The sequence below is a fragment of the Eumetopias jubatus genome, unplaced genomic scaffold (genome assembly GCF_037043125.1).
Source record: "Eumetopias jubatus isolate StellerSeaLion01/CBP00866 unplaced genomic scaffold, mEumJub1_p1.0 scaffold_1, whole genome shotgun sequence".
Classification (NCBI taxonomy): domain Eukaryota; kingdom Metazoa; phylum Chordata; class Mammalia; order Carnivora; family Otariidae; genus Eumetopias; species Eumetopias jubatus.
In genome coordinates this window covers 98,058,212-98,065,460 of record NW_028274807.1, presented here as the reverse complement: position 1 = coordinate 98,065,460, position 7,249 = coordinate 98,058,212, and the positions used below count along the sequence as shown (strand labels likewise).

At 36.4% G+C, this 7,249-nt stretch overlaps 1 pseudogene; it reads left to right on the top strand.

The window, feature by feature from the left end:
* The first annotated feature begins 266 nt into the window (after positions 1-266).
* Positions 267-828, top strand: LOC114208976 (phosphatidylethanolamine-binding protein 1 pseudogene; annotated as a pseudogene).
* The last annotated feature ends 6,421 nt before the right edge of the window (positions 829-7,249 follow it).

Genomic DNA, 7,249 nt, shown 5'->3' with positions numbered 1-7,249 from the left:
GCGTTTGAATAACAAAATACGATTATCGGTTTTGAAAATTCCTGTAAGAGCAGTAAGTCTAATGAATTGAAAGTGTGTAGAGGCAAAGACATGAAGTAGGAGGTTACCACATAGCTTTGTAAGACATAATGAGGACCTAAATTAAGCCAATGAAGTGAAAATAAGAAAATGTAGTGAAACAGTTTGCGGACTGCTTGGAGTCAGTGCTGCAGGCCAGTGCCTTGCCTCCCGGGACCCTTCCCAGCTGTCTGTCCAACTTGCTCCTGATGTCGGTAGACTTCTGCAAATGATCCCTGCCCTTGAGCCTGCAGGAAATGGATGAGCAGTCCCAGCATCTGCTGCTGGTCAGATACACCAGGGTGGAGGTAGACGAGCTGGGCAAATTGCTGACCCCACCTAGGTTAAGAACTGGCCCACCAGTGTTGCATGGCATGTCCTTGATCTGGGTAAACTCTACACTTGGTCATGACAGATCCGGAAGCGCCCAGCAGGAAGGACCCCAAATGCAGGGACTGGCACCCTTTTCTGATGGTGAACATGAAGGGCAATGACATCAACAGTGGCGCAGTCCTCTCCCATTAGGGCAGCTCTGGGCCTCCCATGGGGATAGGCCTTCACTGCTACATCCGGCTGGTTTAAGAGCAGAATGGGTCCCTGAAGTGTGACAAGCCCATTCCCAGCAACTGATCTGGAGACCACTGTGGCAAATTCAAAGTGGCATCCTTCCACAAAAAGCATGAGCTTGGGCTCCCAGTGGCCAGAACGTGTTACCAGGCTGAATGGGATGACTATGTGCTCAAACTCTATGAGCAGCTGTCTGGGAAGTAGGGGAATGCTAGGAGACAGAAATCATCCTGGAGATCTCCAGCTGTGGTCTCTAGTTCAGTGATGCATGTCGATTTCTCTGCTTCCCGGTTCTCATTCTCACAGGTGAGGCCTGAGCAATCAGGTAGTAGTTTAGGGTGACTTTTCCTTCTGCCTATCCTTTATAATTTTAGAGGGTCACACCCCAGTTTATGTTTTGATCAAATTTGAACTCCATTTTGGGGGATATTTTGGTGCTAGGATGGGGTCATCAAATTGTGAAAAGAATAGCAACCCAGAATTTAAAGAAGAAAAAATGCAGGTAAAAAATCAGGTCTATGGTAATAGAGCAGAACATCAATGAATCTTTAAGAGAGGTTTAAAAAAGAGAGAGATTCATTGCCTCTGCTTTTGTAAGCCTGAGTCCAGAATTGTGCAAGATGGCATTTCGGGGGCGTGTTTTCACAGCCACGTCTCTCACCAAGACAGCCAGAAGCTGGCTTGTCCCCTAGACCCCAGTGTAGTACATCTTGGACTTGTTACTGGGGCCAGTGTCCCACTCTGGCTCCTTTAGAGAGCAGTACTGGAAAAAGCAATAGGGAGTTAAGGCCAGGCTATCTCCCTGAGGTTCAGGATTGGGTGAGAGGCTCTCAAAAATCCCAGCTGCTCCTGTTAAACTGGTTACTCTTCGTCTGTGTAAGAAAATGGTTCTGGAGTTGTGGAATGTTATGTTACTTCTGCTATTTGCTTATAGCTGAATAAAAATAAAAAAACATTGTTTGGATGAAAAAGAAGGAAGGAAGGAAGGAAGGAAGGAAGGAAGGAAATGTGAAAAAATTGGTAAGGATATAGTAATCTATTGTATGTGAGGTCAGGACCCTGAGACAGAGGGAAGATCTGCCAGATGGCTCTATGATTTCAGTTTTGAATAAGAAGACTGTAATTTTTTTATCCAAATCAGAAAACTTATGAAAGTGAAAGAGTTCTAAAATAATCAAACTTTTATAATGTTAACATTTATATCTTAATAAATTTGTTGCTTTTATATTAGTGAATATGTACTTTTATTCAAAACTTTTTTAAAAATAAAATTATTTCTACAAGTAAAAATGTGTACTTTTGTATATCAAAGCAAAGCAAAACATTGAAAAATAAGTAGAATTACTGTCTTTGGTTTACATTTATATACTTTAATCAGTTTCTTAAGCAGTATCTGTCTCTCAAATTATGTCACTATAGAACGTATTTTTTAATGTGTCCAGATGATTTTTTAAATAAAATTGCTTGCAGTGTTTTTCCAAAGTTGTATTTTATGGTTAATAAATTTGAAGTAGTTGACTGCTTCTATTGTTACAGCTCTGTAGGCCAGAAATATTTTTATTTGAGAAAAGTCTTCTGTATTTTTCCTAAAGTACATGTAAATACAGAGTTAATTCTGCTAAATAAAAGATCTTCATTCTATGTTTTTTATTAAAATACATAAAAATTTTAGCTCAAGTTTTTACCAGCACTGTTTTTTTCCTTTATTCAAAGTAATGTTTTCAATATAATAAAATTCATCAAATAAGATGTCTCTATGATTCTTTTCAATATCTCATCAAACTTAGATGCTGCAATAAACAGAGGTTGTCTCAATTTCATTCTACCCTATAACAGAATATTAATTTATTCAGTTAAAAAAAAGAACCTTTAAAAGTTTTTCTCAGAACACAAGTTATTGTGTAGTTCAAGTGTAGATTTTCAGAAATAAATTATGTATCCTGTTTGAAACTCTCATCATCTGATTTTCTAGATTATTTTGTTTCTGTAGGAAAAAAATTTTATTCCTTCTATTTCCAAGTTTTGTTTCAATCTTTTGAAAGTGTTAAGCTTGACATTTTAAAAAGATTTCCAACAAAAGAGTGAAAGTTAACTAAAATTTAGAAAACTCTTTTACAACATACTTCAATGCCATTGTAGAACACTTAAATTGATTTACAAGGTTGCTTTAAAGGCTAAAACATTTATATAAATTTATTGATGGTGGGGAAAAAAGAGAAAGTGTCAAAGCCTCTGTGTAAGTGGCTTTATGTATGTACAGAATCTATAGTTTATGGCTTGGCATATTAGACTGGCAATATACTAAAATTGTTCGGAGATAATTATTAAATTTGGGTGTATAAAACAAATTCCAAATATATTCACTCTCTGTACATTTTTAATTCAAAAAGAATATTGCCTTTACTATGACTTCATGATCTACAAATATTTATATTTTTATCTTTGTAAAAGCTTATCACTTTAGTCTTCAAGGTTGAAGTTTAACTATTTTAGAATTATAATCACAGTAATCTCAGATGTTTCACCATAAAATAATTAACTTCCAAAAACTTCAGAGACCATTGATTAGATGAAAATATAACTATTATTGGAATTAAATTGACTTTATATTTGAAATAACTTGAGGCAACTTAAACCATGTATCATTTAACCCTTTGCAAAGTTCTTTGGAAAATAGAGCCAACCCATGAACAGTTGTTGCTGTACTTTTTGTATATGCATAAGAAAACTGGAGATTGGAAAAGTGAAATTAATTTAGAATAGTCATTTAATCAAAATGAAAAGCCATATTTCACAGAGTAATATATATATATATACACACCCACTTTCTATATTAATTAAATTGAGATCTACTGGCATGATTTTCTTTTTAAAATTTTAAAGTAAATGCTATTGTTTCACCCTGAAGATTTGGTTTTCCTGTGGCATGTGACATCATAGCTCCACATACAGTAGATGATGAAAGTTACAAATATTCTGTGCAACTCATAGCAACCTTTAGTAATAGATTATATACTAAATACCTATTTCTTAGATTTTAATTTTTTTGGTTCTTTGCTGCTAAAAGAGTTTATTGTAAGTTGAAAATTCCAGCAATCAGTGAAAAATTAGTTATAAATATTCAGCATAAAATATGTTCCCCTAGATATGGGTCACTGGTTCATTAACTCATCTAGGGAAGGAAGAGATAGTTTTAAGTTACGATCATGAGTTCAACTTGGGCATGGTTAGCTGTTGGTGATGATGGTACAGTTGGCAATGACAAGGAAATATTTGTGAATATTGCTTTGGAGTACAAGAGCATGTTGTAAGACAGAAACACTAATTTGGAAGTTTTCAGCATATGCGTAGTAGTTGAAACCATGTGAGATGAAAGATTAGGTAAGACATTTTCAGCACTGATACTTGTTGAGCAGTTTCTGAGAGGTCTTTGGACATTGACAACAAAGGAGAGAATGTAATGTTATTACTTTATGCTAAATGACTTGGGTATTGGTTTCTTGTAGCTGCTGTAACAAATTACCACCAACTTGGTGGTTTAAAACAACAGAAGTATATTTTCTCACAGTTCTGGATGCCAGAAGTCCACAATAAGTATCACTGGACCTGTAGCAAGGTGTGTGCATGGACACATTCCCTTCTGAAGACTCGAGGAGAATTTGTTTTTTGCCTTTTTCAGCTTTTAGGGGCTGTCAACGTTCCTTGGCTTATGGCCACATTACTCCCATCACTGCTTCATATTGTCTACCTTTCTTCCTCTATGGTGAAATTTCCCTCTGCTTCCCTCATAGGCTAACATGTGATTACATTTAAAGCCTCTTCAGATAATCCAGGATAATCTCTCCATCTCAAGTTCTTTAATCACATCTATGAAGTCCTTTTTGCTATGTGAGGTAACCACTGTTCATAGGTTCCGGGGATTAGGGTGTGGATATCTTTGGGAGTAGGAGGCTAATATAAGTAGGAGGCTAATTTTTCAGCCTCTATCATCACTCCTGACTTTGGAAGACTTGGTACAAAAAAAGTAGTGTAACATCTCATAATTTTTTACTGATTGAGATGCTATTTTGGATATAATGTATTAAATAAAATATGTTATTAAAAGAATTTTATTTAGGTGCGCCTGGGTGGCTCAGTTGGTTAAGTGACTGCCTTCAGCTCAGGTCATGATCCTGGAGTCCCGGGATTGAGTCCCACATCGGGATCCCTGCTCAGCGGGGAGTCTGCTTCTCCCTCTGGCCCTCTTCCCTCTCGTGCTCTCTATCTCTCATTCTCTCTCTCTCAAATAAATAAATAAAATCTTTAAAAAAAAGAATTTTATTTAAAACATTTTTTAAGTATAGCTACTAGAAAATTTAAAATTGCATATAAGTTAACATTGCATTTCTATTAGCACTGGTATAGAATGTGTATGAGTTTCAATCTCTTCATCTTACGGAGAAATTGCTGTTTCCTTACAAATAAATAGTTAAAATTCTTGAAAGCACACTAAGTTAATTAAACGTTCAATTTTATTCTATGGATGTACTTTGTTCTATTGTAATCCATATTCATTCAAACTATTTATTGGTGCTTTTCTCCATTTTACAGCAACAAACCAAATGGACTTCATGCAAAATTATTGACTACTCTGTGCCTCTCAGCCTCAATTAACCCCTAATTCTATGCACCTGGGAGCCAAAGCAAACCATAAGGAGCCACAGGCACTAACTTGATGAAGCATCTCTGGAAGGAGGTCTCACATGGTGAGTGCTAGACTGACTGGCAGTCTCTTAGAACTGAGCGGAAATAAGGTAATTTTTAGGAGTTTGACATTTTCTTTCAAAAGAGATTGTATTCTAAGGGGTGAAGGGTGATGAGGAAGTAAGGGTAAGGGGAAAATGTTTTTGTTGGGGAGGGATCCAAGGAGAACTTGTAGGAAAAGAAGAGTCCTTCCAGGAAAGGAGGTTTTTGATTTGAGAGGACACTATATGTGGGCCTGGGGGAAGAGGTGAAAAAGAGTGATGGGGGGGCGCCTGGGTGGCTCAGTTGTTTAAGTGTTTGCCTTCAGTGGCTCGGGTTGTGGTCCTGGGGGTCCTGGGATCAAGCCCCACATCGGGCTCTCTGCTCATTGGGGAGCCTGCTTCTCCTTCTCCCTCTGCCTGCCTCTCTGCCTATTTGTGCTCTCTCTCTGTCAAATAAATAAATTAAAAACAAAAAAATCTTAAAAATCTTTAAAAAAAAAAAAAGAGTGATCAGAGGAGAAAATCTAGGAGATTTTAAGCAGTGAAGTCTGGTGAGAGGGAGAAGAAAGGACACTACTATTTACCAAGCTTCTACTCTTTATCAGGTACTTTCATATATGTTATCCAAATTACATTTATAATATTCATTTTTGCAGGCCAAAAATTTGAGGTGCAGAGGCATGAAATGATTTTCCTAAGGTCATGTAACTATTAAGTATCAAGGGCAAATTTAGGATCCATTAACTAGTGGGTTGATATTCTTTAGAGTGTTAAAGCTAGACTAAAAGGTGAATCTGTGAGGGTGGAAAACATGGCAAGTGATTTGAGAAAAGGCCTTTTAACTAGTTAAGTTTTGAACTTGAGTACCTCCCCAGCATTGCTCTATATTTGTAATAAGCATAGACCTTTGGATTTATATAAGTACCTGTACAAAATATAAGCATATTGAAACTTTAGCCTCCCACAGACCTAAAAGAAACATAGTCAAAAAAACAGTTCAAGTTTTAGTTAGTTCATCTGTAAAAATGAAGGCATTAAAAGAACTACTCCAGCTCATAATGATGTGATTTAAAGGTACCATGATATCACCTCAGCCCGCAGAATTCCCAATTGTGCATTTCCCAACTTATACTAGTCTCCTTAGAAATCATTTCATTTTCATTTCACCCAGAACCATTATGGGCTCAACACCTTTTCTTCAAATATTAGCACTCCTCTCATTTCAGTGGACTCTTCATCCAGGGCCTCTGAGATACGTTATTTTATTGATGACCTTCCCTGACATGCTACTAAGCTCTAATCACCTAAGCATCCAGTCTATAAGTAGATATGACAGAGCACCTGCTGTAGATGAGTGGAAGAAGATGCTACACACTAGTGAACTTGGCTCACCATAAATTTACAAACAAAAACCAAAAAGAACTTTCCTCTTGCTCCTCTTTGGCAGCCTCCTTTTATTAATTGCAGCACTTGTCTTAGGCTCCCTCATTTGACCCCCTCATTTCGATGGATCACTGCCTTGACATATAGAGCTTTTCATCCTTACATGAGATCTGAGGAAAAGAAAGCACTTTAAGAAAATATCTTTAACTAAGCTCTATTTCAAATCCTTTTTTATTTTCTTAAAAAGGGTTTGCCATCATTTACTTCTCTCCTATTATCTTTAATTTTTCCTTTTCTATTGATTCTTTTTTATGTCCTGAACAGTGACTAACACCTTTTTTTTTTTTTTAAGTTTTGGTAAATCAATGAGAGAAATAACATATCATTATTCTTTAAATTAACATTTCCTGAATTATGTGATTAAAATTTTAAATGTTTAGCAGCCATTTCATTCCCTACCCAGTGAATTGTCTTTTGAATATCCCTGCAACTTTTTCCACTGATAAATTAGTATAAAC